Source organism: Solanum pennellii, chromosome 12 (assembly GCF_001406875.1).
Source record: "Solanum pennellii chromosome 12, SPENNV200".
In the NCBI taxonomy this organism is placed as follows: Eukaryota; Viridiplantae; Streptophyta; class Magnoliopsida; order Solanales; family Solanaceae; genus Solanum; species Solanum pennellii.
This window is the reverse complement of record NC_028648.1, coordinates 47018601-47030412: the sequence shown is the minus strand read 5'-3', so window position 1 is coordinate 47030412 and position 11812 is coordinate 47018601. Positions and strand designations below refer to the sequence as shown.

At 34.2% G+C, this 11812-nt stretch overlaps 1 pseudogene; it reads right to left on the bottom strand.

Annotated features, from left to right (window-relative positions):
- Nucleotides 1–6993: 6993 nt before the first annotated feature.
- LOC114075304 lies at nt 6994–9398 on the bottom strand (annotated as a pseudogene).
- Between the last annotated feature and the right edge of the window lie 2414 nt (nt 9399–11812).

Below are 11812 nucleotides of genomic sequence, written 5' to 3'. Positions count from 1 at the left end.
GTTGATCCCAAGAAATGTGTCGTGCCTGATGTGATTTTACAAATCACCATAAAACCTTCATAGTCGGCATCAACATAACAAATAATATCAAAAGAATCACGTATTGGTTAGAAGAGGACTAGGTCCCTTGTTCCCTTCAGATATCTCAGAATTTGTTTGGCTGTCTTCAAGTGTGACTCCTTTGGTGTTGCTTGAAACCTCACACACAATCCCACGCTGGGAACTATGTCAGGACTACTAGCACTGAGGTATATGAGTGATCCAATAATAACTCTGTACATGGCGTGATTGACTTCCACGCTTTTTCATTTTTATCAAGCCTGATACTTGTACTGATAGGAGTGTCCACCACCATTGCCTCCACCAAATTAATTTTCTTGAGTAGCTCATTGATATACTTCTCTTGGCATATTGAGGTACTTTCTATTGTCTGTTTAATTTTCAATCCTAGAAAGAAGGTGAGCTCATCCATCATGCTCATTTCAAACTTAGTCCTCATTAATTCAGTAAACCCTTTTGATAGTTAGTCTAGGGTGGCTCCAAAAATAATATCATATACATACACCTGCATAATCTACAGTTCCTTACCTCTGAATTTTAAGAACAAAGTATTATAAGTTTTACCTCTCTTGAAATCATTAGTGAGGAGTAACTTTTATAGGTGTTCATATCAAGATCTGGGAGCTTGTTTTAAACTATACAAAGCTTTATCAAGTTTCAGCACATGATTTGGTAGTTTTGCATCTTCAAAGCCTGGGGTCTGCTTTACATATACTTCTTTATTTAGATTTCCAATTAGGAAAGAACTCTTGACGTCCATTTGAAACAGTTTGAATTCCTTGTGAGCAGCAAATGCAATCAAGATTTTGATAGCTTCCATTCCAGCCACTGTAACAAAGGTCTCTTCATAATCAATTCCTTCCTCTTGGATGTACCCTTGCACCACAAGTCTTAATTTGTTTCTGGTAATAGTCCCATATTCATCAAGTTTATTTTTAACACCAATCTTGTCCTTATTATGGTCCTGTCAATTGGTCTGTGGTTTAGGTGCAACACTTTGCTTCTCTCGAACTGGTGAATCTCCTCTTGCATTGACATGACCCAATTTGCATCCTTCAAGTCTTCGTTCATATTCTTTTGTTCAATGGACGATATAAATGATGAGTGTGCAACTAGGTTTCTTGATTTAGATATCATCTAAATTCTTCGATCAAGTGGAGAAATCTAATTGTCCAACGAATGTGAGGACTGATGTTTCAATTCGGACTTCCTGATTATAAACTCTTCTCTGTATGTATCAGAATAACCTTCATCTTCTTCAGGGTTTTGAGACATAATTTCTTGTGATGGATCTGAAGGAACAAGTCCTCCTGTTTGCCTTTTATTAGCTCCTCAAACTCATGATCTTCTTTTTTTTCACAGCTTATTTCTGACTCGTCGAACTTGACATGCATGTTTTCTTCAACACAAAGGGTTCTCTTGTTGAACACTTTTTATGCCTTGCTTGTGAATGAGTATCCAACAAAAATACCTTCATCACTCTTGGCATCAAACATGCCTAAATCATCTTTCCCATTGTTTAACATGAAGCATTTGCATCCAAATGGCCTAAGATGATCAATCGAGGGCTTTCTGTCATTTCGTAGGTCATAAGGAGTCTTCTTTATTAGGGACCTGATAAGCACCTATTTGTCTCATAACAGGATGTACTGACTCCTCCTGCCCAGAAACTCATAGCAAGCCCTAAGTCAATCAACATGGTTCTAGCGATGTCCACTAGTGTTCTATTCTTTCTTTCAACAATATTTTGCGATTCTTGGTGCTGAGAAGGTGTGGTTGATGCCATTTTTAGCACAAAATTCCTCAATTTTAGAGTTTCCAAACTCTGTACCATGATTAAATTTGATGCTCACAATTTGCAATTTATTTTTGATTTCACTGCTTTGGCAAATATGATCAGTTGTCCTGCCATTTCATCCTTTTTTTTCAGGAACATGCCCCAGATAAACCTAGAAAAATCATCAACAACAACAACAATGTATTTCTTACCTCCTATGTTCTAGACTCTTACAGGTCCATACAAGTCCATATTAGGGAGTTCTAGGGGTTTGGATGTGCTGACTCCATTCTTGGCTTTGAATGATGATTTAGTTTGTTTGCTCTTTGCACAAACATTGCAGATTCTATCATTTGTGAACTTCAGTTTAGGAAATCTGTGGATCAGGTCCCTGCGAAAAGTTTGTTTATAAAGGAGGAACTTACAAGACCCATACGTCGGTGCCACAGATCAGCAGCATCGATTTTAACAATCAGACATGAAATATCATCTCCTTCAATAGAATAAAGATCAACAACATACATGTTTTTTTACCCTTGTAGCAGACATAAAGACCCTCGTTGTTGAACTGTTTGTAACCAAACATTTGTTGGTCATGAACTTGACCTCATTCCCTCTATCACAGAGTTGAGATATGCTAAAAAGAGTGTATTTGAGACCATTCTCATAGTGCACATAGTTGATTGAGTTGTTAGCAAATCTCCTTATCCTTCCAATTCCGAGAATCGAACCTTTATTTCCACTGCCAAATGACACACCATCACCTTGGTTCGCTTGCAAAGAGAGGAAGTTTGAAGTGTATCCTGTCATGTTCCTAGAGCATCAACTATCCATGTACCAGCACTGACCTCTTCCTCTCCTCTACAAAAAATCACTTATTAGTCGTAGTAACCTACTTTAAACAGAGTTCTCAATAGCTGTCAAAAGTGTTAACAAGAAAACTTTCCGTCAAAGGAGGAAAAGTGTTCTTGCTTAAACGATAGCGAGGAACAGGTCCCTCACTCTCGTTTTTCACATTTTTGTCAGATTTGAAAGATTTAGCACGAGGACCAGGTCCCTATTCTCTCTTTTCTTAATCATTTTCAAATCTAACAAACTGCATGTGTCTTTCTTTAGCTCTTTCCAGTTTCTCACAATTCTCTTTTAGATGAACACTTTGCCCATAATGAGTGCATAAGAGTTTATTATCTAATAAACACATATTTACTATGAGGGTTATAACGCGGTCCTGTAGGTCTGCATCCCAGCCCTTTCTTTCCATTGAAACTCTATGGAGATAGGTTTGAGAGGATCTTCGAAGACTCAGTCAATTTTAAGGAGTGACTCAACTCTTCCTTGACCCTACTAAGATACTTTCTCAGTTGACAGTTAGTTTCAAGCGAAGCAACTAACTTAGATTAAGATATTTTAAGTTTGTCCTTAAATTCTTCCTCAAAAATATCAAGTTTTATTTTTTCACTCTCCAAGGTGCTAGGCCTTTTTTCAACCGTCATGTAGCTAGACTCCAACATTCCAATTCTAGTATTTATTTTAGAGACCTGAGCTAAAAGAACTATATTTTCATCTTCACACAAACTTAATTTTTCATTCAACATTATGTTTTCAGTAGTACGTTCATCCATAGAATCAATTAACAGAGCAACAAGTTTCCTCAATTTTTCTGCTGGAAGATTATCTAGACCATCTTTTAGTTCAAAGAGGATCACCTCATTGGGGTCTTCTTCGTCATCGGATTTCTCCATAAAGGAGAACATTGAGTTGAAGACACTCTCATCGTCTTCAATAGCCATCATTGAGACAACCTCATGGTTTTATGCATCTCCTTCTGACTCACTTGAATCGTCACCCTAAGCAGAAAAGGCCTTTTTCATCAACATATCAACATGAGCCTTCCTCCAAACATTTTCTGGGACCAGGTCCTTCTAGTGAAATTTGGTTTCATGAGATTCTTTATTTTGATTAGGAAAATCTCTCATAAAATGACCAGGCATACTACACTCATGGACATATCATTTGTTGTAGCAAATCTGCTGCTTGATGCTTTTCTGTGAAATCCCCCATGCTTTTTATGATCTTTTCAAAACTCTTTGTGACATATTCCATCTCCGCCTCCTCTTTAGTTATTTTGGTTTGAGACGATTTCAGTGCAATGGACTTCTCCTTCTTTTCTTCATTCGCTAAAGTTCCCTACTCCTATTTAGCTCATGTATTTGTAGATTTCTATCAACTCATCCACAAGAAGCGTCATCAAATCCTTAGCTTTTGTGATTGCATCCACCTTGCTTTCCCATGTTTTTGGAAGCACCTTAAGAATCTTGCAAACTTGCTTGCAAATTGGAATGGGTTCTCCCTGATCTCTGAGCTCATTAGTGATAGCAGTGAAACAATATAGTTCATCTCAAAGATGGGTTCACCCTCCTTTATCACAAAGTTCTTATATTGAGTGGTGAGCATGTAAACCTTCGAAAACTTCACCCGTTTAGTTCCTTCATGTGCAGTTTGAATACAATCCCGAATCTCCTCTGCATTCTCAGATGCAAAAATTCTGTTGTACTTATCACCAACAATGCCACATAGTAGAATCTTTATCGCGTTGTAGTTCTTTTTGATCTTTTTTTGTGTCAGCTGCACTATATTCTATTATGATCTTTACCACGGGGGTGATGAGCTCTCCATCCTTCAATTACTTCAGGCGAAAGTAAGGTCCATCAAGGATGAAATCCCGCAACTCGGTGTCCTCTGCATTTATGTAATCATGCATTAGATTTTTCCACCATCCATAGTACAATTCGTTGAAGCGAGGTTACCTGGTAGATGATTTTCATTCCTCCATATTCGGTGGAGCAGCCATTCGTATAACATCTTCCTTTTCATGGTGTTAAGAAATCTTAAAAGTGAAGCTTTGATACCACTTGATGGAATGTATGCATCCACTTATATTGATGGAACTAGGTCCTCGACATAGTTATAATATCAGACTGTAAAATAAGTGTTGAAAGTAAAGATTGACAGACAACTTTACGTGAAAACCTCCTTCCTCAAGGGAGAAAAACCACAACATGAGATAGACTGCTAATCTCCACACAAATTAATATCTCCTATCACTTAGCTGAGCCAGGAAAGACACAACACTACCCACTATACTAATCTTAACATGATTAATATAGATTTGAGAGTAAGAACCTTTGTTACCCTTAACTAGATTCATACTATGATTCACACAAGTTTGAAACATTTCTTTCACAAGTGAAACATATCCTACTATATAAAAACATTACAAGCAAACAAATACAACAAGTACTTGAAGATATGGAAGCACTTCTATCATGTCCCTTCCCGTTTTGAAGGTTGACAATATATTTATTTGAATGAATGAGTCAATATTATTTTTGTTTGTTTGATGTATAACATGAAGAGTTATTACCCATCAAACAAACAACCTTGTCGCTTCTGATAGGTAAAGTGCTCTGTTGCTTCACCAACTTTCTGACCTGGATAGCTTTTACAGTCGTATTGCCTTTTGACAATTGAACAAGTATTCATACTCTGTAGAAGACCAGGTCCCTATAATTGTGAAGAGATCATTAAAACATCTAGGAGTGTAAGGACTTATCATACATACACAAAACTATAGTTCTTGTAAGCATAGGGGAAACCAACTTTAGACTAGCACAATATCAAAATAAAACAAATCTCTAGATTCTATGAATTTGTATAGTTTTTGTTGATGTGAAGGGCTAAAATGAAGCTCTGCATATGGGGAAATATTTTTTTTATCACGAGCCATTGTTTGATGGATCTCACATGATATTTATGGCCACAATCGAGTGTCGCAATGGTTTCTTCATACTCAAATTTGTCATGACATATGACACAAATCACTTCAGTTTTATTAGATTATCTACTCTGTCTATTGGAGCATCAACATGATTTACTGCTACACCGGTTCTTAAGAAACAATATATATATATATTGAATTACAATTACTCATGATAAAAGTATCAACAATAGAAGAAAGACAATGAAAGTTGCTAATTGTTTGATTTCACTAATAAAAATCGAATTAAACAAAAATAATGTTGGAATTTCCTTGATCTTTTAAAAGGAACATAAGTAGCAAAATATGATGTATAACAAGTTTGACTGGAAAATGAAGTAAATATAGTGATGAACTACCACATATTCATTTGGGAATTTAGTAAGTTTTATTTCTATTTTGTATTGAATTCAGATTTATTGACAACATAAAATATATAGATAATGATGCCTACCATATTTTCTATTACATTTGGAAAATTGATAGATTGTTTTCCTAGTTCATTATAATTGGAAATTTAGTAAATTATATTTGTAGTCTATTAAATTTGTTATATTAATAAATTGTATTCCTAGTTCATTATATTCAAAAAATTAATAAAATGCATTTTTTTCATTTGGAAAATTAATTAATTGCATGACTATTTTTATTTTAAAACCAGATTTGTAGACAATATGATATATAAAGGAGACGGCCTACCATATGTCTTAGTGAATTTGAAAAGTTAATAACTTGTATTCCAAATTAGTTTTGGAATTGAATTCGTTTATTTGACCGTTATTAATTACTTGCCAAAATGGGCTTCAATCTTATAAACCTTTTGTCTTTTAAAGGAAGTCAAAGAAAATAGAGAAAAACATATCACTTTTACATTGTTTGATAAATACAGAAGAAAAAAAAGGTTAAGAATAAGACTTGAAGAATGACGTGCCACTCATCACCTATACAACAAGGTGAAGAAAAATGCAATGGTAAATATGAAAATATTTGACTGGCCTAAAGTGCAATGATGACGAAGGTTGGTCATATACTACCCAATTGAATACTCAACAACATATATATAACAAAGATTTATATAATGACCCTTACTAGAAACTAAAGACAATATTTTATCAATTTACGACAATATTAGAATCAAAATCAAGACCAAGGGAACTAATCATCATGAAAATACAATTACAATCCGAAGTAAGAAAATAAAAAATACATCAAACAATTTAAGAATTTTAAATTAAGATACCATGCCTTCTAACTCAAAATATGAGAACACTATTGGCTTATATATGTTGAGATGGAAGATATAAATGAAACATGCATGTTGAACATGAAAGATGGAAAGTTAATAATATGGATGTGGTGGTGATGTTGAAGGTGATGACTTCTTGTAGTAGTCATTTTTTGGCAAATATGGCACGTAGTATTTTGGTTTAGGTACTTAGGGCATCTTTTTGTACTTATCTTCTACAACAGATGGCTTCTTATAGTAGTCATTCTTTGATAAAACGGTGCTTTATATTCTTATTTAGGTACAGAGGTCACCATAGGAACATAAGACACCTTCTTGTAGTTGTCTTCTAAAACTGATGACTTCTTATAGTAGTCATTCTTAGGCAAAAAAGTCACTGTGTATTCTTCCTTAGGCACTGAAGGCATATTTGGAACATATGACACCTTTTTGTAGTTATATTCTAGAATTGATGGCTTCATGAAGTAGTCATTCTTTGACAAGGAAGGCACCTTGGATTCTTCTTTAGGCGTTGAGGTAACCTTTGGAACATATGACACCTTCTTGTAGTTATCTTCTGAAACTAGTGGCTTCTTGTAGTAATCATCCTTCGGCAAAGAAGAAACCTTGTATTTTTCTTTAGGCACTGGGGGAACCTTTGTAATATATAACACATTTTCATAGTTATCTTCTGAAACTGATGACTTCTTAAAATAGTCAAATTTTGAAAAAAATGACTCCTTATATTCTGATTAATCCATTGGGGTATCTCAGGATCATATGACGCCTTCTTGTATTGTCTTCAGGAATTGATAGCTTCTTAAAGTAGTCAATTTTTTGCAAAAAATGAATCTTTATATTCTAGTTTAGCCATTGAGAATAGCTCTGGAACATATGGCGCTTTCTTGTAGTTATACTCTAAAACTAACTGCTTCTTGTAATAGTTATTATTTGGCAAAAAAGACACCTTGTATTCTTCTTTTGGCTCAGAGTTAACCTTTGGAACCTATGACACCTTGTAATAGTTATATTCTAAAATGGGTGGCTTCTTAAAATTGTAAAATTTTGGAAAAAATGACTCCCTGTATTCTGCCTTAGGAACATATGACCTTCTTGTTACTATCTTCTGGAATTGATGACTTGTTGAAATATTCGTTTTTTGGAAAAGATAACATCTTGTATTCTGATTTAGGCACATAAGGTATCTTGTATTCCTGTTCAGCAACCAAATGTACTTTCTTTTCATTATCTTGTAAAACTAATGTCTTTTTTTCGTAATCATTCTTTGACAAAAACGACGTTTTATATTCAGTTTTAGGCATTGAGGTACCTTGTAGTCTTCACTTTGTGCAATTGTAATTGGTACTTTGTTGTATATTGAATCTGTTGATTCATAAGATAAGGTGAGTATGTCATAGTGCATGTGGCAATCAGTAAAAATGCCAAAGCACAAGCAAATTGCTTCTTCATTTGGCTTCTATTAGAGAAAATTTGGATTCTAAGGCTAGGTACTGGATTTTGGTAAAGTTGCATATTATAGCACGTGTTCTTTGTTAGATTGACTGGAATAAAGTTGCATATTATAGCACGTGTATTCTTTGTGTTTGGATTTGTTTGTGTCTTAAACTGGTGTATGATCAAAAGTGACAACATTAGAACAAATTCAAGAATCTATGTAATTACTACAATTGTGGAAAAACCAAAAAATGTTACGACCATTTATGTTTTGTCTAATATGTGTTTATGCTAGAGGGTGTCTACAATGATATTTTTGTTTGTTGTCTCTTAACAATAATTAGGGCAGGAAATAAATTGGTTCTTGTATGTAACAAATAGTGCTAGATAACCACAACTTACAAACCATTTGTCTTAATTACTAAGTTTGATGATATGAACTTTATAACATACTCTCTCTCTCTGTCTATAATTGCTTGTCCACCTTTTCCTTTTTAGTTGTCCCAAATTACTTGTCCATATTTACAAATCAAGAAAGGACAAAAAAAATGTATCTCTTGTACCCTCAATTAATAACATAGAAAAAGGAAGAACTTTTTGAAAATCTTAATGTTTTAACTCAGGCACTATATAATTAATAGGGAAAAATGGTAAGTCACCGTGTCAATCATTATTAATTTAATAGGTGTGTCGATTCAAAAATGGACAAGTAATTAGGGGCAAAGGGAGTACATACACACAAAACTATTGTTCTTGTAAACATAGGGAAAATAAACTTTAGACTAGCTCAATATCAAAATAAAATAAATCTCTAGATGTTATGCATTTGTATAGTCATTGTTTATGTGGAGGGCAAAACTGAAGCTCCGCATGTGGGGCAATCTTTTTCTTATAAGCAGCAATTGTTTGATGCATCCCACATGATACTCATGGCCGCACCCAAGTGTCCCGATGCTTTCGTCAACCTCAAATCTTTCCTGACATTTGATACAAGTCTCTTCAGCTTTTATTGGATTTGCTACTTCGTCTATTGGCACTTCAACATCCTCTGCAGTCTCCTCCATGTAAGCATGTTGATGATCTGGATCACTTGTTGGAGGATTTCTCCAATTTTGTGAGGATTGGTCTAGCAGATTTACCGCTACACCGATTCTTAAGAAACTATATATATTTACTAAATTACGATTACTCATGTTAAGAACATCAATAATATAAGAATGGCAATAAGAATTTCTAATTTTTTAATAGAACATAAGTAGCAAAAATAATGTAGAATAACTTTGAGTGAAAATAAGTATATAAAGTGATGGCCTACTCTATCTTTATTTGGGAACTTAATAAGTTGTTTTACTAATTTGTATTGAAATCAGATTCATTGACTATACAATATATATATATATATATAGAGAGAAAGATGGCTTATCATGTTTTCTATTTCATTTGGGAAACTAATAAATTGTATTCCTAATTCATTATATTTGGAAATTTAGTAAATTATATTCCTAGCTTAGTATATTTTTTGAATTAATACATTGTATTCCTTGTTCATTTTGCATTACCATTTTTTTTAAAATCAAATTTATCGTCAATATGATATATAAAGAGATGGCCTACCATATTGATTAGTGTATTTGGAAAGTTAAATAACCTATATTCTTAATTTATTGTAACGATCAGAACTATTGTTAATTAGGAGAAACAATAATTCAGGGAATTATGGGACCACTGTCCCGTCACAGCGGGTCAAGTACCGCTAGGGCGGCGTGGTGCCACAGCGGGGTAAGCTAGTGATAGGGAGGATAGGCGAGATACAATGTAAATTACGAAAAATCTTGTTTTCCCCATCTTCCTAAAATACCTAAATAAGTTGTAAAACACCCTAAAAACCTTAAAAAAACCGATTTAAGCTTGGGAATGAAGGAGAAGGAGATTTCTAGCGTGAAGATAGTTAAATATTATAGATTCTTGGCAAAATTCACTATCGCGAAGCCCGAAAAAACTGGAATCAAAATCAAAATTTTGTGCAACTGCTTGGCTCCCATGTAGGTTATGTTTTATGAATTTAGTTTTAAAGTTGCCTTAGTGCATAACATATGGAAATCAATGGTAGGGTTATGTGTAGACCTTCGTGCACCAAGTAAATTTGATGAGTAATCCCTAGAAATCAAAGTATGTGGATTTATGCCTTAAGAGGAGGAATCGATGAATTCTTAGGGACTCTGGAAGCGGTATCATTTGTACAATTGGTTCAAGAATAGGATTATGAAACCACGAATGGAACTAGATTTATTAATGCATGCTAGATCACATATTGGAGCGATTGAATTGAGGATTTTCGATGAATTGTTATTTAAACCTATAAAGGAGTGTTAGATCATGAACTAGGCTAAATATGGTCAAATTAATGTTTGCATATGAATTTTACATAGTTGATCCACTTGTTGTAAATGAGATGGGTGAACTATGATTGCAATGAAATCATGACTTAAATGTATGACCTTGAAGATATAGTTGTGATTGTGATGTACTGAATGGATCGGTTTCCACATTTTAGTTTTGATTGTTATTATGATGTGTTGAATGGATCAGTAGCCACGTTCCGTTATAACTATTTAATTATGGTTCACATTCCGGCATAAGTATGGTTTCAGTTGCCACGTTCCGACACAACTCACTTTGATTAGTTGCCACGTTCTGAAAAAACTAACTATTTAGGTTTGGTTTCCATGAGAGAACCAACGATGTAATATAAAATGTAAAGTTGTTCATTGTGCATATATATTTATGATAGCGTATAGGTTTTATATGTGCATGTGAGTTAGTGTTGTATTGACTTACTTATGTTGTACTTAGTAGGCACGTGTATAATGGTTTATATTTTATTGTTCGTTGTGATGAGCGAACCTGTTGGGTATGGTGGAAGGGATAAATATTCAAGAGGTGAGTAATAAACAATAAGGGTTGTTCATGTGTCGTAATGGCGAGGAGTAGAGGTAGTGTGTGTGATGAAATATGTTTAGGTGGTTTTCACCTTCGGGGAAAGAGATTGGGTGTTCATGTTAAGGGAGTGTCATGTAATATTATGTGACTATGGTTGAGTAATGTGACGACGAAGTAGGGGGTATGACGTGAACAGTTAGTTGAAATGTTAGTGGTTGTATTTGTGGGATTTCTCTATGTGGTAGAATGTTTAGTCAATGATAAGTATCTGGTAGGTAGGATAACCTTTTTACTTCTTTCATTGTGTTTTTTGTTGCCAATCCGTCTATAATATCAAAATATTATTTTTTCTATTTTATTCATGGAGATCAGATTCTATTCAGAACATATGGTGCACTATTTGTTTCAGTATACTCATATGGTGCTTATCTAGTTGTCTCAGTATAAATGTACTTCATGTATTAAGTAGAAAAACCTAGAGTTATTACACTTTTGTACACATTTCAGCGTTATTTGATCTTAAGCACTTTCATCCATC